This window comes from Protopterus annectens, chromosome 6.part1, assembly GCF_019279795.1.
Source record: "Protopterus annectens isolate FY-2018-M chromosome 6.part1, PAN1.0, whole genome shotgun sequence".
Classification (NCBI taxonomy): domain Eukaryota; kingdom Metazoa; phylum Chordata; order Ceratodontiformes; family Protopteridae; genus Protopterus; species Protopterus annectens.
The window spans coordinates 220,194,669-220,220,334 of record NC_056738.1 but is presented as its reverse complement, the minus strand read 5'-3'; positions in this window follow the sequence as shown (position 1 = coordinate 220,220,334).

Below are 25,666 nucleotides of genomic sequence, written 5' to 3'. Positions count from 1 at the left end.
TACTATATATTTGTTACTTGTGGTATTTGAGCCCACGATGTCTGACTACTATATTAGACTTGTCTCTTACACTCAACTTGTGCTACTGATTGAAGCATGCATGCTTGCTTTTACAGTTAGGATATGCATGCTTAATTTGCTACTAATGTACAGAAAAGCAGTACACTAGCTAAAATAATAGTTATACTGTGCTACATACATACCCCTTGCTTCCTTCAGTCTCTTCAGACACCCATCATCGGCCACCTTATTTACCATTATCTCTTGGCTGGCTGTGGAATAAAAAGAGAACAAGAGAAGAGCATTAAGCATACCAGTCTTGCATATATGCAGCTGCATATCTAGCTTTAATTCTCTGTATCTGTATACATAAACAATTTTGGGATGTCAGCAGTCTGAAAATCATCCAGCCACTAGTTGAGTGTATCCTGCTCGTGTCTTTTGAGTTCAATATAGTGCTGCCTACACTGTTCTCCAGTGTGTGGAATGCCAGTTGCACTGGAGACAGCATTGTCCAGACTATTCCATGTATAAGACTTGTACTGGGAGCTGGTATAGTCCTCCTGCAAGTGTCTTTGACTACGGCACTTTACAGGGAGTCCAAAAAAGATTCTGGACTCCTCAACACCACAACTCTGCACCCTAAATTGAGCACATTCACTTCTACCTCCAGACATGTCCAACCAGGAAAACAGCAATAGTTAACAGTGATTTTCTGCCAGTTCTGCCAATGCATGTTATCTTATTTACTACTAGTCCATAAACCTGAACAACCATGCAATCCAAGTTTGCATGATGTTAAGTGGAGACCAACAATGCCAAAAAGAGAGGAAAGCAGTTTATGAACTAAGAAGGGTAATATGAAAACTGTCATTAGTTTTTGGTTTTGATGCTGCTGTATCTGTTACTTGACTTAACTTTGCAGACATGTTTTGAGGGTATAAATTATATGACCTGATACATTTTTGTTATGGCTTTACACGCACTGATAAAATTAATTTGTAAAATGTGGGATTCAAACATATGCATTAGAGGCAAAACATATTCTTCCATGTAGGTGATTTTTTTCATCCTTGCCACAATAAATAAGTACTTGTTGAATACACATGACAGAGTGAGGAGTTAAGCAGGTTTGTGTGAGTGACCTAACAAGGTCCTGGTTTATACATTCATATGTGCATTAGTATCATGTCTGAAGGCCATCCAAGGCCAGAGAACACAATTATAATTACAAAAACATAATATTCAGTATACTCTGTATCACACATATAATTTATTTGAGCTCCACTGCTATACATACTTATTATTATTTATAATTATGTTTGAAATTTTGTATTTGTTTTTTTTTAATTGAATAGACAAATGTTAATAAAAGTGGGAGTGTGCTCGTTAAGAAAAAAGGCTCAACTGTGCTGCAGCTCTACACTTACACCTACTGTCACAAGATCAGTTAAAAACAGCTGTATATTTCCATATTGATTAATGAGTATATGTGTTAACCACCACATAATGCCATGTAGCATGTTTGTGTGGTGGCAAAAAATAGAGGATATGATGCATCCATTTTGAAATTGTCTACTGTCTGCTTCCTGTTTGCAGGTGCTCTGGACCTGATTAGCAGATTTGTGCAGTGGAAAGAAAAAGATGCAACAATGTATCCTTTTTGAAATCAAGAATGTCTGAATCCTGTCTGCTTTGTGTGTGAGCTATTAGTCCAGGTTTGTGCAAAGGTAAGCAATGTGCAAATGTGACAAGAAAAGCTCACCTTATTTTATCCTTGTGAGCAGTGTTTATTATGTTTCATACTTAAAAGATAAATGTGAGACTTGAACCATGATCTACATATATTATATACTATGTGGATCGTCATGTTTAGCACATGTGCTACACAGAAACTTGTGATTCACTGGTGTAGTTTATGTATTGTTTATCACAGAAGTATATTACATGACATTTATTTTATTTATCTGCTTCCCTTGTTTGTGCTAAGCTGCACACTGTGCAAATAGTCATATTAAAAATAATAAAAATAAATCATATAAACAACATTACAAAAGTAAATTTAATACACATTAAATTTTTTACACAAGTCTGAATTTGAAATGTCACACCATAAACCTACAAAACACAGTAAAGGTGTCTTATCCCTCTCTGTGACAGAAAATCCTTTGCAGAAGCAATGAACCTCATTCAGAATGAAAATCATTGTGCATACAAGCAAGTTATATATCATCCATAGTATTAACAAGACATATGGCACTTGTACACTCTCAGTTGTTTGTACATGTGTTGTTTTCAGATGAGTGATCACAAAACCATTTATGACTATCGTTTGCATTAATGCAGCTCTGTATTATCTTTGTATGGGGATTATTCTCCTCCTAGCTGAGTAGTAATCTGAGACATACAGTATGTAAGGCATTTTGTATCATTCAACCAGAGTCAATAAAGCCTACATAGTCCATTTACAAGCAGTGCCTTGTTTTGGATTCAATAAGCAGCTCTACAAGGTGTATAGAGCTGTGCAAACAAGGTAAACACAGTGGCATGCAAATTGCAGCATAAGCAGCTGAACTGTATACTAATCCACCAATTCAAGATGGAGGCTAAAACCTTTCTCCTACACACATACAAGTACTGCCATTAATGCCAAGCAACACTCTTAGCCTTTACCTACCCATGTAATGGCTGTGTACTGCTTGCATCAGAGTCATCCCCAAACTACAACTATTGCAACTGCTCGATTTACATGGTAAGTTTTGAACCCGGACTGTATTGTGTAGTAATATGAATGACTGGCATATCCTTGCATGTTGTTGCTTGATAGTGTAAGAGAATCAGAATCATAATTAGAATTACATTTAGTGGCCAAGTATGCACAAATGCAATGAATTTGACTCTGGATACAATGACTCTCCAAGTATGAATTACATAAACGTCATACTTACAGCTATTAAAAACAAGACAAAAAATGTAAATATACATATACGTACAAGGTGAAAAGTGCAACTCAGTGCAAGAAATAGTGAAATAAACTCTGAAAGAAAGAAGTATTAACAATAAGTGAACAATACTGCAGAAACCTTGCAGGCTTGGGAAAAAGAATACTCAACATAATAAGCTAAATTAACCATTTATGCATTCTTATATTTGCTTGTTTTGGTGTGCATTAATCTATAACACAAGGCTGATGGCAATAGTCCCAAAGATGGTGATCTGAATTTGAAGGGCTGGTGATGAATTTCCCTGCCTGTTTCACAACTCTGGAATAGCACGGGTCCAATAAGGAGGGCAAACTAGCACCAATGATATTTTTGACAGACCTGACTATTTGATATAACTTTCATTTTTTCATGTTTAGGCACAGATCCAAACCACATTGTTATGGATGAGCTGGAAACAGACTCAATGACCGCTGTGTAGAACTGAATCAACAGCTCCTGTGTAGAACTGAATCAACATCTCCTGTGAGATGTTGAACTTCCTCAGCTGTCACTGAAAGTACATTCACTGTTGTGTCTTTTTTATAATGGACCCTACATTGGTCTCCCACTTCATGTCCTGTGAGATTATAGAGCCCAAAAACCTAAAGGTTTTCACAACTCACACATCAGTATTAAATATAAAGAGGGATGATAATATTGTAGTACCGTTCCTAAAGTCCACTTTCACCTCCTCAGTTTTAAGTGTGTTCAGCTCCAGATTATTCTGACTACAACAAAGGGACAGGTGCTCAACTGCCTGTCTGGATGCAGACCCAACACCATTCCTGATGAGCCTAATAATGGTTGTATTGCCACATATTTAATAAGTTTGACAGAGGGGTTCTTAGGGTTCCTATCGGGTGATCAAAAATTGTAAACGACAAATGCGTATTTGAGTGAACCCGACTGGTCAAAGCATTGAAATGTTGCGCGCGTAACACGGAAATCGCCGTAGGGAATATTTTCCCTTTACTTCAATGCAGTGTGATCTTGGAGTAGGAATATTTAAGTAGCAGGGGTGTGGGGGTGCAGGGGGGCTTGCCCCCTTCCTACAGTGTTTAGATAAGTATAGTTTTTTATTTTTATTGTTTTATTATATTTTTCAAAATTTCAAACATCGCTCATATGGTGTCGACCATATGGTGTTCGATGTTTGAAACTTTCGAAAATATAATATAGACCGGGTTCTTAGAGGTGCAGTCATTAGTGTAGATGGAGAATAGCAGTGGGGAGACCACACATCCCTGGGGGGACCTGCATTGATTGTGCGATAGCTAGATGTAAATTTCCCCCAATTTCACCTACTGTTTCCTATTGGCCAGAAAATTGGTGATCCATTCACAGGTGGAGACAGGAAGGGAAAGCTGGAAGAGTTTCAATTGAAGAAGTTCTGGAATTATTGTATTAAATGCAGAGCTGAAGTCCACAAACAGAATCCTTACATATGTCCCTGAGTTGTCAAGATGTTGCAAGATATAGTGCAGACTCATATTAACTGCATCATCAACTGACCATTTCTCTCGATAAGCAAACTGAAGGGGGTCTAACAAGGGAGCTGTAATATCCTTCAAGTAAGCCAACACTAGCCGCTCAAAAGTCTTCATGACCACCGATGTCAAGGCAACAGGCCTGCAGTCATTCAGTCCTGATATACTGGATTTTTCAGGGACGGGAATTATTGTGGCTTATTTGAAACATAAGAGAACTTCACGCATCTCTAATTATTTACTAAAAATCTGAATAAAAATAGAAGCCAGTTAATCACCATCTGGACTTGCTGCTTTCTTAATATGCTGCATTTTAAAAAAAATGACATACATCCTCTTCAGAGATAATTAATGCAGGTTGAATGTGAGAATGTATGGAAGAGAGAGTCGATCAGACCTGCACTAAAAAGCATTCACGTCATCAGCCAGCTGGTAATTAGCTGCAGTGTAGGGGGTGGTATCCTGTAGTTTGTAGTATTTTGTAGACCTTTCCACATTCATGCAGGATAATTGTCTAAAAATTGGGGTTTTTTTTCAACTTTTCAAAATAGTTCTTTTTCATCACTTTGATTTCTTTTGTCAGTGTATTCCCTGCCTGTGTAACAAGTGTTCTATCCCCACTTCTATAGGCATCTTCCTTGTCTTGATGAAGCTGCTTAAGTATGTCAGCAAACCAGCAAGTAAAAGGTTGGTGATTTGTACAGAAATGACCTTAACATGTAACAACAAAGACTTATTGGACTCATACATGTTCAATTAAGTAGTAAGCCTTGGGCATCAAAGATTCATATAGTCATACCTCTCAAAAATAGTGATGGTCACTGCATGCCCTCAGTTTAGCACCATATGTTTTTAGTGGAAAATCATTAAAGAGAGAAGTTAGAAAGTAATGATACATATTACAGTTTCAGATTTCACAACCCTCACAAGATCATTAAAAATACTTGATGGAAAAAAGTTTGATGCTATCAACTGTCTAACTTTTAAGTCCAATATAAGTCAAAGGTACAATTATCAATTCAACATCACAAATGCATATATACTAAGCACTAAGTCAGCTATGCACCCTGAACATCAGACACAAAGCTTATGTACCCCTGAATATAAAAAATAGAAAACAGTAATATGGCACAGTTATCATCACTAGCACAGGGTGTTTTTATGTTTGTGGGGGGCAGGAAGCTTAGGCTGATACAAAAAGTTGGTGAGTGTGTGTGTGTGTGTGTGTGTGTGTGTGTGTGTGTGTGTGTGTGTGTGTGTGTGTGTGTGTGTGTGTGTGTGTGTGTGTGTGTGTGTGTGTGTGTGTGCGTGTGTGTGCGTGTGTGTGTGTGTGTGTGTGTGTGTTTGTGTAAGAGAAACAGGCAGACATTCGATAAAGTAACAAATGGGCAGTGAGACAAAATGAGTTTTAAGCTTCATGGCTAATTCATGTAACTGTTGTGTGTGTGTGTTTGTGTGTTTGTGTGAGTGTGTGTGTGTGTGTGTGTGTGTGTGTGTGTGTGTGTGTGTGTGTGTGTGTGTGTGTGTGTGTGTGTGTGTGTGTGTGACTGTATTGGTCCTTCAAGTGAAATTGGTCTGTGAGTGTCTGCAATAACACATCCAATCTCTGTGCTAGCTCTACATCTTAGTACATTAGACAGGTGTGAGCCATGCATGGTAGAGGTGGCAGTTACTGTTGTCACCCCCAACCACTAGAACTGGCTCTGCCAGGATTTGCACTGGTACATCCACACCCATGGTCAGATGAACTTCTGCCTGAGTGTGACTGGTGCCTGCTGGATAAGCACTCCTCATGAGGACTCCTAGGACCATGACCCTGTCACCTGCCATGTCTGAGTGTGGACGGGTCAACCACAGATGGAGTAGTGGAAGTACTGCCACTATGGGAGCATGATCAGGTATAGCCACGTTGGCTAACAACAGATAATGTGGCTGACCTATGCCCGAAAGGATGCCATCCCCCTACCAGCAGACCTTTCATCACAGACACTGTCAGTTCTAGCAAGTCATTCATCTGAGCCATTGAATCAACAACGCAGTGGAGACAGTCATGCATGTCAGCCTGTGCCACATCTACAACCCTAAGTATTTCTCTGGAGCAGCTATGGGAACATGCCTGTGTCTCCATGATGGCCCCAAACATACATCAAATGGCACAGGAGCAACCACCTGGATCAGGTGGAGGATGGACAGTAGGCCTCCTCTGAGTACCCCTAAAATCCTTCCTCTGTAGCACCTCTCTTACACTTTGGCTATGGCTAGAGTCAACAGGCACTAAACCTGCAGTAACTAAACTTCTTATCCTACACCTGTCCAATATCTGAGGGCTCACTGGAATGAGTAGGCATAGGAATACTGGCTGTGTCCGATGGAATTACAGGGGATGGCTGTATGTTGACCTCAGCATCAGACTCAACCTCTGCATCCCTTGGTTGTGACTCTATTTGGCTACCATTATCATAAGATTCTGCTGATACTCTGACATCAGGTGGCAGAAGTCCCACACTTCCACTGTCAGGATCACCTGTGATAATAAGCAACAAACACAGGAAAACATGAATACATACATCACTATAGTCCAATATATGCTAACAAAATAACAGTGGTGCCACTATTATAGATGGTACAGCAATATACACAACAGTACTGATATCAGCATCACACACTAAATATTTATTTGAGCTGCTTATCAGTAGTGACACAAAAATCTTTGGCTTACCATATGCAGATGATAGTATGCTCCCTATGCCTGATGGTTCTGTAAGAAGTTAAGCAAAAGATAAGAACATCATCACAATTAACAGCAACACAGGGCTTAAATTTTTTGCCCTTTATATGTCGATTAACTATGCTTTCAACAAGAATTTGGATGACAAACCCAACCTGAGCCCCATGTGTAATCAATCAGAGTAGGAGTCTTCAATCCACCCCAACCAATTTCTTGTTAAATAGAATTAACATATTGGTATAAATAATTTACTATGCAACAGTACTGAACTATTGAGATACAAAAGCCTAAATGGAATCTCCTCCTGGGATATTCTTGCTGTCCCTAAAGCCATAGCACCAATGACAAGGACATGCTTTTTTGCACTTTCCTGAGAGCTGGCTTGATCCTTAACAGTGGACAGGATCTCTTCATTATGTTAGTGATGGCTCTGTAGCAGGCTCCCCTGATAATTATCCAATCAGGAGCCACTCAGTTGCTCTCCTCTGTGGAGATGAGATCATGTCAGTGGCTTAGTGGCCTATGGCGCACCTGATCATATGTCCTGCTGTGACTGCTGACTGCATTCACATCTACAACTATCTACTGTGAAATTTGCACTCTGCCTGACATATCTCCACACCCCCCTCTTAAGCAGAAAGACATAATGTTGCTTAAAGCCTTCCAGAATTACCTGATTGCCAGGGTCACTGAAGGGTGGTTTTCAGGGATTGAGACACATGGGTGCCATAGTCCTAGGTGTCCAAAAACACAACAGAAGGATAATGCACATATCACATTAATACAAAATAACTGTTCCAAGATAAAACAGAAAAGGTAGCATTTCAGTATTACCTGTGGGAGAAACATAAATCAGTCTAGATATTTGAAATTTGAAATATGAACAACATGCTGGATGCAAAACAAAGAATACTAACTGTAGTACTGTATCCTTGTTTGTGCCATAACAGAAATGCAGCTTTGCTCCCACACCCCCAAAAGAACAGGCAAGTGACACATTTTGCTAATAAACCCATTAGTGAAATGTTAAAAGTGCTATCAAATGAAATGTCCCTGAAACATGTCTACAGATTTAACACATAACATTCCATTTTAAGGTATTTCCAATCATGTATACCTGTGAAATGCTGTGACAAGCATGCCCATGCCATCAATACACTTCTAAGTAATGCATACAGATGAAAGTGTAGCATTTGCTAATCAATATATATATATATATATATATATATATATATATATATATATATATAAATATTAAAGAGATTTTTCTTAATGACATTTCAGCATATGTAGTATATAGCTGAGAAATGCAAGCATGCCTTCACAATTTCAGTAATCTTCTGTGCAGATATATCCCAAAGTAATAGCCTCCTTTCTGTGTTCTCCACATAAACATGCTTTCTCATCCTCAGGTTCCTTAGCTGCATTGTTGCCTTTTTATGTTGTAGATTCAGTGCTGTTAGCATGGTGAAGATACAAATCAGGTGTAAACTCATTAGAATACCTAAATACAAAATACTTGTCTCCATGTTTCTGATGTAAACATAGTGCATACACTCCCTCAGTGTTTGTTTTTAATGGATTGCAAATGTGAATTATTACTGGTTCATAGGTTCATAGGATGTTCCCAGGCTATTGACTTGAGAGTCTTTACAAGCTTAGCCATTAAATCCCAATATAATACTAGATGAGAGATATCGCCTATGCCAAAGGTTTTTCTAGCAAGGACCACCCATGTCCGGGAGACACTGGGGCAATCCCTCGTTGATAACCACCCTAGTATAACTATGATGTGCCTCCATGCAACCTCAATGGACTTGAACCCACAAGCTTCATCATCTATACTGTCAATGGTAGGGAGAGGAAAAATACAACAGCAATGCAGACTGCCCTACATCCAGTGGGTGTGTCAGGTTAAACTTACAAAAGTGTTAGAAGTAATTTTGTCAAGGCTGGAAATGTAAGTAAGCAGCAGACAATTCACAGCTTCTGTTTATTAACATCCAACCTCATCTTCATTTGTTGGCTACTGCATACTGTATTATATTATTGCCATTTTATATTCTCACATATTTTAAGGACAATGGTATAGAATGGTTTACAGACTTCATGTCTAAGATTACTGGTCAGGTAAGACAAGCATGAGCAATAAACACAGAGTGGTAAGACAGAGCTGCATATTTGTAAGCAGTACTCATAAATGGTTGTGTGATCACTCAGTGCACTACACACAACATTAATACATGTACAAATAACTGTTATATGGTTTAATAGTCCTGTAGATGATGTTGCAGTTGGTTGTATGCAGAATGATTTCAGTTCCCTGCTACAAAGCTGTTTGTGTGCCAAAGAGGGATAAGGCACCCTTACTCTATTCTGAAGGTTCATTGGAGTGAGAGTTCAAATTCAGACTTATGTTTGTTTCATGTGTATTAACATTTTCTAGTATTTATGTCATATATTGCTTTGCCTCATTATAACTACATTTCTCTTTTTTTTTTTTGGCCAGTGTTTGTGCGGTGTGTGTTTTAGTGCAAACAAGGGAAACAGAGAAAATGAATATCAAGTTTAACTGGTCTTCTCGTTTGTGCAAAGTTTAACAGTGCAAAAACCCAGACTAGTGGCCCTCCCAGGGGTAGACAGAACACCTGCAGAACATCTACAGACAGGGCATCTGTAAAAGTGCAAAGGTCAAAAACAATACACTGCTGCAATTTCTGCTTCCCATTACACAACTTCACTTAGTGGCATTGCATGATGGCTATCAAGGTTCTCCAACACATACAGACAGGACTAAGGCAGCCAATAATTGAAATTGGATGCATTAAATTAATTCTACTGGGCCCCACCCAAACACTCTAAGTGGCATTGTGCAGAGGTTAACAGAGAAACTTAAGAAGGAGTAGGAAATTATGGAAATGTCATGTAAGTAGTCCTACAGCAGTAGATGCAAGTGTACAGCTGGAGTAAAGATGGTTTATGGTTCTAATACAGGGTATGCAACCTATTTTAATGCTGTGGCAGTTACAGTTTATAGCAATGAAGTGAAAAATCGGCAAGTGTTATTTCAACATTATTGTTGAAAAGGTGTAAGTGTAGGACTGCCATACACATGGTCCTGATTTCTAATACAGGATATTCCATACATTTTTACTGTTGTTCCAGTTCCTATTATTTTAACTCTCACTTATAACACTTTAGATAGAGAAGCTCATATGAATTATATGTATAAGGGATACAAGACACTTATTGTGTTTTCAGCTGTATGACTGAGGTTATACTGTCTACTAAATTTCAATAAGTATAATTCTGCTATCTGGCTTTGCATGGCCTTCACAATTACATAACACATATACACAACTGGATCTATATACAAGAAGCTTGTTGTAGAACAGAGCATGTATTGTAACTTTATGAAGCATTTCAAAGTGAGGGCATGTGCATATAAATAGAGAACACGTACAGGCAGCAGTGCCATTTTGAGATAACAGCCACAGTGCAAACATGTATGCGTGTGGTAGTCAGTCTGTTTATAAGTTTATTTAAGTTTAAGATACTAAGCCTCAATCCTGATGTGTTTGTATATAGTAAAGCTGTTTGAACCAAACTCAAAACTGTCATCTGTTTTATCATGACCAGATGAGCAACATGGTGTCAGAATAGGGACAGAGAGAGCAATGTCTGCAGAGTGAATGGTGAAGGTACATTAAGCAGGGTGAAACAGTGCTCAAATGATTAAAAAAAGACCAGAAATGAACTACAGGTAACCAAAAGTTTCATAAATTATTTATTTTTGTAAAGAAACCAATACAAAGCACTTGCAAAGCACAAAATGCATTATTAATCAAATGAGTAGCACAAAATGCATTATTAATCAAACAAAAGGCACCAAATGCATTATTGATTAGACAAAATATTCATAACCATAATATTTGATAGAATTATCAAAAAATACTTATGAATACATGCAGAGCTACTTCTGATTTTCGTAACGAGCATGTTTAAAGTAAAATGAACATGTTTAAAGTAAATTGAGCACAAGAAAAGTATAATGAGCATGATAAGAGGTCAAATGAGCATAACTAGTGCGATAAAAGGGCAAAATAAGCATAAAAAAAGGCAGCTGCATGTTTTTATAAATGACCACATTTTTTGATATGAGTTACTATTTCACATTGACCAAAGCTATTCAGAGCATAACTAGAGTTGTGCAAAGTATCTCAGAGTGTATAAAGTGCTTGCAGTGTGTACTTTATTACAGTACAATTATTTTAGAGTTTACTGTGTGCAAAGTGCAGTTATTTCACAAATACAGTCATTTCAAAAAGTGTCTTGTACCGTGTACATTTTAGTCACAGAGTGCAGTCATTTCAAAGTGTTTTTTACACTTTACAGAGTTATTTCACAAAGTACAGCCATTTCAAGAAGGTTCTTGTGCTGTGTACAATTTATTTGCAAAGTGCAGTCATTTTTGAAGGGTTTCTTACAGTGATAAAGGGTGGTTTTGCAAAGTACAGTGATTTCAAAGTCTTCTTATGCTACAGAAACTTATTTTACAAAGTACAGTTATTTCAAACAATCTATTGTGCTGTTGAGCCTAATTACAAGTTTCTGGCATGAGTTTCTGATGTATATATGTGCATTTTCATACATAATTCCATGGGTCTTTATTACTGTCTGTTGATATGGCAGAGTCATTTCACAGACCCAGTCCACTAGTGTTTGATCATAATATTGCAGAGTATTGGAGAGTATTTGAGTAGGAATATATTTTGATACAAGCAGCTTTTTCTGGTAAAGATGCATGTACAAGGGCATTTATTTTGCTTAACTAGCGGGGTCAGAAGCTATTGAACAACAACGTTCATTTGTGTATGCACTAGCAGTATATGCAGGAGAAGGGGAAAATCTCCATATTGTTGTAAAAGCTGAATCAAGGGAAGATCCAGATTGCTTGAAACGTATATTTAGAGAAATGTATAACCTCCAGGCAAATGTTACATTGGAGAGGCAATTGTTTTATACAAGAGGCCAAAGGCCAGGAGAAACATTTGCAGCTTACATTACTGACTTGAGAAACAGGGCTAAAATGTGCAGGCTTAGTGATTTGAAAGATGAGTTGATCAAAGACAGGCTTGTGTGTGGTATTAATAATGAAGCTGTCAGAAAGATTTCACTTTGAGACAGTGATTAATGTTGAGCAAAGCCATGGAGATTTGTCAAGCACATGAGCTTACAGAAAGGCACACAAATATGCTTGCAAGTGTTAAGAGCATGGTTTCAGCAACTTCTAGAGAAAGCATACGCAGCTTGCATCACATGGCTAACAGAAACAGGCCTAAGCATGTGGTAGCTGCAGCCCCTGCAGGATTTCCAGGCAGAGCCTGTAACTTTCCAGCAAGTTCTAAGACTAGCTGAGTAAAACATACATGCTCAGTACTGCATAAGGGTGAGTCAACAAAACCCAAGTCAAGTCTTATTGTTAACTGTTGTAATTGTGGTGCCAATCATGAGTCTAAAAGAGAGAAGTGCTTAGCATTTGGTCAGCAATGCCACAAGTGTAAAAAATGGAACCACTTTGAAAAGTTTTGTAAATCAAGCAAGCCTTAGTCATTTAACCAGAAAGGTCACTCAGAAAAGCAACTGATCATATAAAAATCTACAACTCTACTTTTTATGTAGATGGTGTATCAGTGGTTGGTGAAAATGTTAATGCAATAGATTTGTTGGCAAAGAACAACGTGTTTTCGATTGTCCTGATCAATGGAAAACCCACGGAGCTCAATGTAGACACTGGTTCAAAGTGCAATGTTATGTCAGCAGGAACATTTGTTAAGAGTAAGAGCTGATGAGCAACTTAATTTGGCCAATTGTGTGAAGCGTGTTGCTTATGGAGGTGAAGAGATTTAAACTGAAGGTAGTGCTTTCATGCTATCCAGCTGGGATCAGTTACAGCTTGTAATTTTATGTAGTCAGAAGACCTGTGCTGTCATTATTAGGTCTGAGAGGCAGTTTAGGAATGTAACTGCTTTGTTTTACCAAAGAAATCCATCATGTAAGCACATGTCCTAGTTCCAGTTTCACTGATGTTATTTTCTCAAAGTATGCTGATGTTTTCAAAGACAAGCTAAAAAAGCTTCCAGTTGTGTACACCATGAATTAGACCCTGAGGGCAGTCCAATGTTCAGACTAGTGAGAAAAGTTCCAATAGCTATGCAGGAAAATTCAAGGTCCAGTTAGATAAAATAGTGTGACAAGGTGCGATTTCTCCAGTCACAGAGCCAACTGAATGGGTCTCTTCCATGGTAGTTACTCATAAGAAAAGCTCAATAAAATCAGAATGAATATTGATCCAAGAGACTTAAATAAAGCATTAAAGAGGCCCTGCCATCTTATGTGTATAGTTGATGAAGTCACTACCTTAATGCCAAATGCCACTGTTTTTTCTGTCTTAGATGCAAAGAGTTCATTTTGGCAAGTAGTGCTTGATAACAGATGTTCATTACTGAATACATTCAGTACCCCATTTGGTAGATACAGATTTCTCAGGATGCCATTTGGAATAAATTCTGTCATTGAAGTTTTTCAGCATGGAATAGAGCACATTTTCTCAGGTTATCCATGTGTTATAATGTTGGATGATTTACTAGTTAGAGTAAATAGTGAAGCAGCATATGAAAGAAACCTCAGGAAAGTTCTGGATAAAGTACATGAAGTTAATTTAAAGCTCAATCCTCTGAAATATAAAATCATGCTACCAGAAGTCACTTATGTAGGTCATTTATTTACCAGTATAGGCTTATAACCACCCCCTTCAAACAAACAGCCATACTTGGGATGCCAGCTCCAGACAATGTCCAAGCCTTACAGCATTTTCTTGGCATTGTTAACTATTTGGGCGAGTTTATAACAGATTTCAGTGATTTATCTGCACCCTTAAGAGAGCTGATATGCAAAAATGTTGCCTGGTCATGGCTGGAACAACAACAAAGAGCATTTGATGACCTTAAACAGAAAATTGCCAGTCCACCAATGTTAAGATACTACAGTGTCCACAAACCAGTAATTCTTTCCTGTGATTCTTTGGTCTTGGTGCAGTTATTCTTCAAGAGGGCACACCAGTAGCCTATGCATCTAGAACTCTTACCCAAAATGAGATATAGTATGCTCAGATTGAGAATGAGCTTTTGGCAATTGTGTTTGCATGTTCAAAGTTCCATGATTATATCTATGGCTGAGCTATCCAGATTGAGACTGATTATCAGTCTCTAGTCACTATTTTAAAGAAGCCTATGCATACAGCTCCAGCAAGACTGCAAAGAATGATGCTCAGATTACAAAAGTACTATTCAAAATGGTCTATATGAAAGCCAAACTTCTTTATTTGGCTAATACCTTATCCAGATTGCCCAGAAATACCATAGGAAAGCTTGATGCAGAGAATTTTTACTTCAATGTCATGGAGGTGCATAGTTTTCCTACCACTAGACTTGAAGAGTTAATTGATCATACAATGACTGATCCCATTTTGCAAAAGCTCAACCACTTCACCAATGTTAGATGGCTGTCAAAGCAATCTTGTGTAACAACAAAAGTACAACCTTATTTTCCTTACAGAGGTGGTATGTTGATGGAAGATGGTATAATTTTCAAAGGTTCTAAAGTTATTTTTCCTACTTCCTTACAACATGAGTACATCCAGATGTTGCATTGTGGCCACCCAGGTTCCAAAGCTACCAAAAGAAGGGTGAGAGGAGTAGTATTTTGGCCTTCTCTGTCAAAAGACATTGATAAAGTGCTTTCATCTTGTTCAGTATGCAATAGTACTAAACCGCATTTGCAAAAAGAGCCACTTCAGTTAAGCCAGATACTTACTATCTTGATCAACAGTAGCCACTGACATATTTAAGTGGAATAATCAGAATAATTTAGTGCTGGTGGACTCTTATTCGAATTGGTTCGAGGTTGATTCGCTACTTCACCTAAAGTCCAGTACTGTCATTACTAAGTGGAAACATCATTTCTCAGTCCATGGTAGTCCACATAAAGTTATTTCTGACAATGGCACCCAGTTTACCAGTCAGGTTTTTTTCAGAAATTTGCAAAAGAGTGGGACTTTATCCATATTACGAGCTGTTCTGAATACCCACAGTCCAGTGGCCTGACTGAGCATGCAGTACAAAGTACAATGCAATTACTAGAGTTGTCAAAGTATATCAGTACCATTGTTTTTTTTTAATTTCCTTAATTACCTGCTCAGAGACTTCTGTCTAGGCAAACCAGAATAACCTTGCCTATCAGTTCCAGTTTGTTGGTGCCTAAGGCTAAAAACACCAGAGAAATCAAAACCAACTATTTAAAAAGCATTCCTTTCTAAAGTCCATCTATGACAAAATGAGCAGATATTTTATCCACTGAAAGAAGGAGAGATAGTGAGGATGCAAATGGCAAAAGGTTTTGATCGAATTAGTCAAATGAGAGGTATATGTGCAAAGCCAAGATCCTACTTAGCAGAATCTGAGGTTGTAAAATTCAGAAGGATTCACAGACATCTTCTTCCAGTGTCTGAATCAATATCACAGCATTGTCCCTGAGATACAGACTCTAGATCTCAGAGCAACCCAGATGCTCTTCCTATTGAAGGACATGTCTCAGTACCTATTTCCATTCCTGATGATGTCCCTCATGTCCTTGAAGCTGAACATTCATTAAAAACAGTCCCTGTTGCTAGACCCAGTTCTAATTTTTATGTCACATGATCAGGTCATATTTCTAGACCTAGTATAAAATACATAGCAACCTGCACACGATGGTTTTATTTGTATTTAGTTCTGTAAAACTGAATGTTGAAGGATCATTTCTGTGTAATTGCATGTCAATGAATGTTATCATTTCCAATGTATGACTTATTTCTCAAAGAAGGAGGATGTAGAACAACAGAGTGTGTGCTGTAACTTTAAGAAGCATTTCAAAGTGAGGGCATGTGCATATAAATAGAGAGCACATGCAGGCAGCAGTGCCATTTTGACAGAACAGCCAGAGTGTTAACATGTATGAGTGTGGTAGTCAGTCCGTTTATAAGTTTATTTAAGTTTAAGTTACTGATGTGTTTGTATATAATAAAGCTGCTTGAAAGGAACCCACAACTGTTCGTCTGTTTTATCCTGACCACACGAGTGACACTTTTCAGGTCACACACATATATCTGTAACACCTCAGACTGTCACCTATATTTATGAATGATTCCTGACTTTGTCTGAGCAGCACTTCTTCTCTGGCAGAGATGGAAAATCAATGTAGTGGAAGAAAATGTTTTGTCCCTTATGCCTAGATTTGAATTCCACACTGTAAAAATCAATTTCATCAGTGTATAAAGGCAAGCTCAAATGTGCTAGGTAATGACATTTATGCCACAGTCCATGTCTGCAAACTTAACTCACCTAACAGATACCTGCCAATTTCCAATATATATTTCCAAGCAACATCTCCAGCCACCCCGTCAAACTAAGGTGAAGTGTAAAATCAACCTTCCAGTTTCAAATATTTATTTCCTCCCTGCTTGGCATTGCTGTGCTCTACTTAACATCACACAAAAGTGGTTGGGCATCATTGCTCAGGTTTGTGCATTACCAGTAAATACAATAACTGGAACTGGCAGGAAAGCATTAGTTGCCATTGCTCCAGTTCAGGTGTTAGACATATCTGGCTTTAGAGGGGAAGGTGCCCAGTTTATGGAACAGAGCTGGGGTGTCCAGGAATCTAGGATATTTATTAGACTCCTGGTAAAGAATCACAGCCAAAGTCTTCTGCAGGTTGACAATTCTGGCACCCAGTACAAGTCTGAGGCATGGAATAGTTGGTTCAGGTTGTATCCAGTGCTACTGGAATCTCATGCACTGGAAAGCAGTGTAGACTTCATTTTAATGACCTACACAGGCCTTAAAGGGATACTCTCAACTGTTTGTTGATTGAATTTAAGACTGTGGATATACCATAGCTGTTTAAGTATGATGATAAGAACATTCTTTTAATAGTTAGAAAGCTAAATATAGGCAAGACTGGTATGCATAATGCTCTTCTGTTCTTTTCTGTTCTTTACTCAGCTAATGCAGAACATGAGTTCAATAGACGGGCTCATGTTGCTCAAATGGAGAGTCTGAGGGAAGCAAGTGGTATGTATGCAGCACAACAGAAGTATTATTGTAGTTTTAAAAGTTAAATATAGATGTTTTGAGTTTTTTTATACAGGTGTAATCAGATAGCACAAACCAGGTTTAGGAGTCAAATATTAGACTGTAGTCAGAGGTTGTGGGTTCAAATTCCATGAATCACAACTATAAAATATTGTGTTTCTTTAATAATATTTACATTAAATTAAATTCTATACAAGTGGCACAAATGCCCTAGTGTAATCTGCATAATTGGAACATGCATATCTGCAATATTTGAACATTTCAAGGATTACTGTCAGCGATTTGTAGTAAAGGTGTGCATTAGTTAGGACATATACTTAAATGGCATACTTCAGATAAAACGGTTGTATAATTGTGGAGGTTAAAGACACACCAACTAATAATCCACAGAAAAAAGAAGAACCGAGGTCCAGATCCACTCAAAAATATTGTTTATTGAGCGCTTTCGTCTCATTAATGGAAACTTCCTCAGAATGAAGTACACATTACCCAACATCCCTTTTATATAAAATATATAACAATCACCTGTACAAATAATGAAATTTCTTAAAGCAACAATGCCATAAAATGTAAAGGCATAATATAAAAGCATAACAAAATATCTATTCTCAAACACATACATTGCATAAGAACTAGCGAAGGAATACATAATAACTTCACATGCACATGTGAACACTCTTAAAAACAGTTTGACATATTAAAACCTTCTTTATAGAAAAAAATGTGCTTTCAATCTTAAAACAGAATTGATGGACACAGCACAATTTAGTCCCGGGCTCATTGTTGCATTTGTTTTAATTTGTCATTTCAGTTCTGCTAATTCCATGAAGTCATTCAAGGGCCCCCCTCTTTTTCTTAGATTAATTTGTTCAATAACAACAGACTAAGAGCTATGTACTTATTGGCATTAATATGGACTGCTAATGCATTTTTTTAATCATTCCTATTAATATCATAATAATGCTGATAGATCCTACTCCGTAATGCATTTTTTATTTTGCCAATGTACTAACAAGGACATTTTAAGCATAGATCCAAATACACCATGCCTTTGTTGTTACATGACATTTTCCCTGATATCATCCAATATAAATTCTCCAGCAGCCTTGTAAAAGTCAGATTTGTGCAGTGGTGCTTGCATAAAATACTGAATTCTGTAGTCTGCGTACTTAGATAAGTAGGGGTTCAATTCTTACTAGACTCAAGTGTAAGTGTGTGTGTGTGTGTGTGTGTGTGTGTGTGTGTGTGTGTGTGTGTGTGTGTTTGTGTGTGTTTGTGCGTGTGTCTAGACAGAAATGCATAAGGGTTTATCCTACAATTGCCACTCCAATCCCATGAAATGACATTGTTTTGTCACTTGCACATACCTAAACATCCATTTCATGCAGACCTCCCTATATTTTTTCTCCAACATACACTACTGATGTCATCCACTATAAGTTGTCCTGTATCATTTTAAAGTTCAGACTTGTACCATGGTACTTGCATAAAGTACTGAACTCTGTAATCTGTGTACTTAGGTAGGAGTTCTGCTCTCACTACAGTCAAGTGTGTGTGTGTGTGTGTGTGTGTGTGTGTGTGTGTGTGTGTGTGTGTGTGTGTGTGTGTGTGTGTGTGTGTGTGTGTGTGTGTGTGTGTGTGTGTGTGTGTGTGTGTGTGTGTGTGGATCAATATTAAATCATCGGATGGTAAAAACAGCAAACAGTGATTGATCAACCCTATGTAAGTGAAAGGTTACAATGTCCAAGGGAAAAAAAATAGCTGTTTCAACAAAAAAATAAAAAATAAAAATAAATTTAAACATTACATTAAGTGGGGGCTTTGCCCCCCCTCACCCTCCCTACTTAAATATACCAACTCCTAGACAGCACAACAGTGCCAAAAATGGCAAAGTACCAAAGTGGCCAAGCAAATTCTTTCCCAGGGAAAGAATTTGCTTAACAGCCGATTCGATATTTTCCATTTTCTGCCTTTTAATTTCGACCAAGACGCATTCGAAAGTATGCATCTTTGGTCTCTAATATAGACCAGTGTGTGTTTGTATGTGTGTGTGTGTGTGTGTGTGTGTGCATGGGTGCATGTGTGCGTGTGTGTGTGTGTGTGTGTGTGTGTGTGTGTGTGTGTGTGTGTGTGTGTGTGTGTGTGTGTGTGTGTTCTTGCTTGACATTACAGAGAGTCTTTTATACCAGCATGTGGGGCGCTGTTATTACAATAGTCTCCTCAACAGACACAGACGATGTCATCAGCTACATCTAATTTGTGGATCTGCACTGCTCCCTCAATGGCATGGTCAGAGACTCTCCTGGAGTCCAGGCAGAAGCCACCTCTTCTTATACAATCTAGATTAGAGTGACATGGCTTTCTGTCTATCCATAGACATAATGGTTTGCAGTGCATGTGTTTTTTTTTTTTTTTTGGTGAGAAACCCCTCTAGTCTCTCCAGCTGATACATGTATTTGGAGCTTGCAAAAGATAGCATTATACCCTATTAGTGTTCTGTTGAGTTTTGAGTGCAGTGTTGTAATATCATCCTCAGATCTGAATATGATGGCATGACCTATGATGTGTACAGCATAGGCTTTCAATACCATTGTGGACACTTGGTGGTTGAACGTCAGATTGCTATATATGTATGTTATACAAAAATGAATGAGATAAGAAAACTCACTTTATTTAAAACATAAAACAAAGCTTTCGGGAATAACCCTTCCTCAGTGTTAGTTAAAACATTTTAAGTTAAAAACACTTTCTTTATATAACAAGGACAGACAAGACCACATGACACAGCCAACCTATAGGGCAATATATGGAACGAGAATCAATTAGGCCATTAAAGCTATGTTGCTATGCTTGAAAAACGTAAAAACACATCTACTGAACTGGTGTTTAAAAAGTATCATAAAATTCAATATAAACACAATTTATAAAACAACTAACGTATATGTTATAATATAAATAACTAAATAATAAAATAATTAATGGTATTGCTTCTGCTTAAATTCCAACATTGGCTTAATAGTAACCATATTGTTTAATCCAGGCTTTTTATCAGCATTCAACCTGATGATTCACTTGTATTCAGCAATATCTAGTTTATTAATTGTATCGCCTAATCTTAGACCTTTATCTATTATTTGCAAAACTTTAAATTTGAAATTATGTTTTTCATTCTCATCTTTCCTGTGTTGTTTTAGAGCATTGGTAAGAATATGCCTTCTCATTTCTGATTTATGTTCTATAATTCTTTCCTTTAAAGACCGTGAGCATTTTCCAACATAAAATCCAGAACATTGTGTGCAGGTAGCTAAATATACAACTAAAGTAGTCTTACATGTTGCCTGACATTGTATATCAAACTTAATTTTACTTGTTGGATGCACAAATATTTTCTCATTACAAATATCTGTGCAACAACTACAAGCGTAGCAAGGTACAGTGCCCATTGTATTTATAATTGTTGGTATTAAATTCATTCCAAAATCTTTATAACACAACCTTCTCTTCAAATGATACATATTTCTATGTGTAAATTTTGGAGAGGTACCCAAAAGTTTATTTAATTCAGGTTGAGCCATAACGATGCACCAATTCTTTTTAATTATTTCTTTGACATATTTTGATAAATTATTATATGTCATGGTATACCTTAGGACATTTTGTGACATATTGTTCTCCTTAACTTGATATATACCATCACTGAAAAAAGGACATGCACAATTACTTCTATTTTTCAATATGTCTTCCTTTATTTCATTGACTTGTGTCATTTTATAACCTCTATGATAAAACTCATTACACATTGTTTCCATTTGTTGATCACATTTATAAAAATCTGTATTAAGTCTACTAGTACGCGATAGCTGACTTTTAACTATTCCACGGAATACGTGGCTAGCATGCATACTATTTGCATGTGTATATCTATTAACTTGTACCTTCTTCTGAAAAACTGAAGTTTCTAACATATTAACATGATTTTTGTGTATTTCAACATCCAAAAAAGACATTTTAATGTTAGATGAACACATTGTAAATTTTAAAAATTCAGTGATGTTATTCAAATAGGAAACACAACTTGCTAATTGCTCTTGTGTTCCTTCCCATAGGAGAAAACAATCATCTACAAAGCATTGGTAGAATAATATATTTTTTTTATATAGATTTTTATTGCCATATATATATGTTTTTTTTTCCCATTGACTTAGAACAATGTTGGCGTATGTATTTGCCATGGGAGTACCCATGGCAACACCAGATGTCTGTAAATGGTATTGTTTGTTAAACATAAAAACATTTTTCTCCAGAATTATTTCCAGCAAACTGCAAAACTATGAACAGCATCAAATCCATAGTCATTAGGTATGACTGTGAACAAAGATGCTATGTCCATAGTCACCATTATGTACTCACGTTCGTTATTTATAACACACCACTGATATAACTTCTTCAAAAAATCCCCTGTATCCTTTATGTAACTAGGACATAAAGTCAAGTATTTACTAAGTCTTTCCTGAATATAAATAGATAGAGGTTCTGTTGACCAACCTCTCCCTGATACAATGGGCCTCATCAGTGGCAACGTGAGAGATTTATGTAACTTAGGAATACCATAAACAACTGGAATGACCGGAGTTAAAACTGAAAAATAATTAAAGAGTTCTAGGCTAATATCACCTCGTGCTTGTAAATCATATACAAACATATTCACATCACTGATGATCTTTTTAACATCGACCAAAACAATCTCCTTAAATGTTTGTTTATCATCCAGGAAATTATGCATTAATTCAAGATAGTTAGTTTTGTCAAAAATCACAGTAGCATCACCTTTATCTGCCTGTTTGATTATGATGTTTTTGTTTTCAACTAATGACTTATACGCCTCATTCTCACCATATGTTATATTATATGAATGCATTTTTAGTTTATGCTTAGACACATCATCATATAACTGTCTTAGCTCTTCCTCACAGACAGAATTAAAATCCAACAGGCAGATAAAGGCGGTGCTACTGTGATTTTTGACAAAACTAACTATCTTGAATTAATGCATAATTTCTTGGATGATAAACAAACGTTTAAGGCGATTGCTTTGGTCGATGTTAAAAAGATCATCAGCGATGTGAATATGTTTGTATATAATTTACAAACACAACATGATATTAGCCTAGAACTCTTTAATTATTTTTTTGTTTCAACTCTGGCCATTTCAGTTGTTTATGGTATTCCTAAGTTACATAAATCTCTCATGTTGCCACCAATGAGGCCCATTGTAGCAGGGAGAGGTTGGTCAAAAGAACCTCTATCTATTTATATTCAGGAAAGACTTAGTAAATACCTGACTTTATGTCCAATTACATAAAGGATACAGGGTTTTTTTTGAAGAAGTTATATCAGTGGTGTGTTATAAATAAAGAACGTGAGTACATAATGGTGACTATGGACATAGCATCTTTGTTCACAGTCATACCTAATGACTATGGAGTTGATGCCGTTCATAGTTTTCTATGTGAAAACGCTGATATTAAAGGGAGAGATATTGAAGTTTTGTGCAGTGTGCTGGAAATAATTCTGGAGAAAAATGTTTTTAAGTTTAACAAACAATACTATTTACAGACATCTGGCATTGCCATGGGTACTCCCATGGCAAATACATATGCCAACATTGTTCTAAGTCAATGGGGAAAAAAACATATATATGGCAATAAAAATCCATATAAAAATAATATATTATTCTAGAAATGCTTTGTAGATTATTGTTTTCTCCTATGGGAAGGAAGACAAGAGCAGTTAGCAAGTATTTTTTCCTATTTGAATAACACCACTGAATTTTTAAAATTTACCACGTGTTCATCTAACATTATAATGTCTTTTTTTGGATGTTGAAATACACAAAAATCATGTTAATATGTTAGAAACTTCAGTTTTTCAGAAGAAGGTACAAGTTAATAGATATACACATGCAAATAGTGTGCATGCTAGCCACGTATTCCGTGGAATAATTAAAAGTCAGCTAGTAGACTTAATACAGATTTTTATAAATGTGAACAACAAATGGAAACAATGTGTAATGAGTTTTATCATAGAGGTTATAAAATGACACAAGTCAATGAAATAAAGGAAGACATATTGAAAAATAGAAGTAATTATGCATGTCCTTTTTTCAGTGATGGTATATATCAAGTTAAGGAGAACAATATGTCACAAAATGTCCTAAGGTTTATCATGACATATAATAATTTATGAAAATATGTCAAAGAAATTATTAAAAAGAATTGGTGCATCCTTATGGCTCAACTTGAATTAAATAAACTTGTGGGTAGCTGGCCAAAATTTGCATATAGAAATATGTATAATTTGAAGAGAAGGTTGTGTTATAAAGATTTTGGAATTAATTTTATACCAACAATTATGAATAAAACGGCAACTGTACCCTGCTACGCTTGTAGTTGTTGCACAGATATTTGTAATGAGAAAATATTTGTACATCCAACAAGTAAAATTAAGTTTGATATACAATGTCAGGCAACATGTAAGACTACTTTAGTGGTATATTTAGCTATCTGCGCACAATGTTCTGGATTCTATGTTGGAAAATGCTCACGGTCTTTAAAGGAAAGAATTATAGAACATAAATCAGAAATGAGAAGGCATATTCTTACCAATGCTCTAACACAACACAGGAAAAACAAGAATGAAAAACATAATTTCAAATTTAAAGTTTTGAAAATAATAGATAAAGGTCTAAGATTAGGCAATACAATTATTCAACTAGATATTGTTGAATACAAGTGGATCATCAGGTTGAATGCTGATAAAAAGCCTGGATTAAACAATATGGTTACTGTTAAGCCAATGTTGGAATTTAAGCAGAAGCAATACCATTAATTATTTTATGATTTAATTATTTATATTATAAGATATATGTTAGTTGTTTCATAAATTGTGTTTATATTGAATTCTATGATAATTTTTAAACACCAGTTCAATAGATGTGTTTTTACGTTTTTCAAGCTTAGCAACATAGCTTTAATAACCTAATTTATTCTCGTTCCATATATTGTCCTATAGGTTGACTGTGTCATGTGGTCTTGTCTGTCCTTGTTATATAAATAAAGTGTTTTTAACTTAAAATGTATTAACTAACATTGAGGAAGGGTTATTCCCGAAACTTTGTTTTATGTTTTAAATAAAGTGAGTTTTCTTATCTCATTCATTTTTGGATATTCTACTGGCTCTGAATAGAGAAGATTCAAACTGTGGTTGGAGTATATTTTTTCATTATATATGTATGTTCCCAGTGCTTGCATCACTGGGTTTCAAAACAGTGGGACTTTTGTCAATGCTGGAATTATCAGGGAACTCCGCTTTTCAGAAGGACAACATAAAGACACATTTTTACATTCATTTATACACCATGTGGCTTTGTCAACAGTCATTTGTCTGTGTTAGCCCCTCCTGTACTATGTTATCATCATAGGAGGACTCAATAACTGCATCCAGTATGCGAAAATCTGTAAACATAGTCAGCCAAAGACCATATACTTTAGCCTAAGAAATAAAATTCATACAGGAAATGGCCAAACACAGATCCCTGGGGTACCCCAATGATGACAGCTGTACTGACTGATTCATCAACTTTCACAGTATGTTTTCTGTCAGTGAGCCAGTTGGTTACCTATCTGGTGACATAAGGGTTAATCCCCAGCTGGGAGAATTTCTCAATGATACCTGCAAGGGAGGATAGTATCCAAACCCTAGGCCAGATCACAATAGTCATTATGCACTATCTTACATTCATCCAGGTCTATCACACTGAATCAATGGGCTGTGACAACATGAGAGATCACATGTCATGTGACTCAGCACATATGCCTTTCTGACACTGTTGAATACACACTTCAACACACCCTCCACAGGTTCATAGTTTCATAGTTTGGTACTAGGCTTTTGGCCCTAGGGCCTATAAAAGCCTAGCCATAACAATTCCCTGGCTACTTCTTCCCACAATATTTACTTCCCTGGATCCCTGTCTAGCAGAGTGACTGATGTGATCCCCGGGGTGAATTTTGTATCTCCGATCCAATCGTCAAGATTCCTTTTGAAGAGGGCCAAAGAGGCGCTCTGCTTGACATGTATGGGCACTCTATTCCAGAGTCTGGGGAGTCTCTGGATCAGGAACCTATCCCTCCAGCATATTTTGTTCATTGTGATGACAAGGTTTAGATCCCTAGAGTGTGTGGTTCTGAGGGATTGGGATTTCTTTAAGTGTAG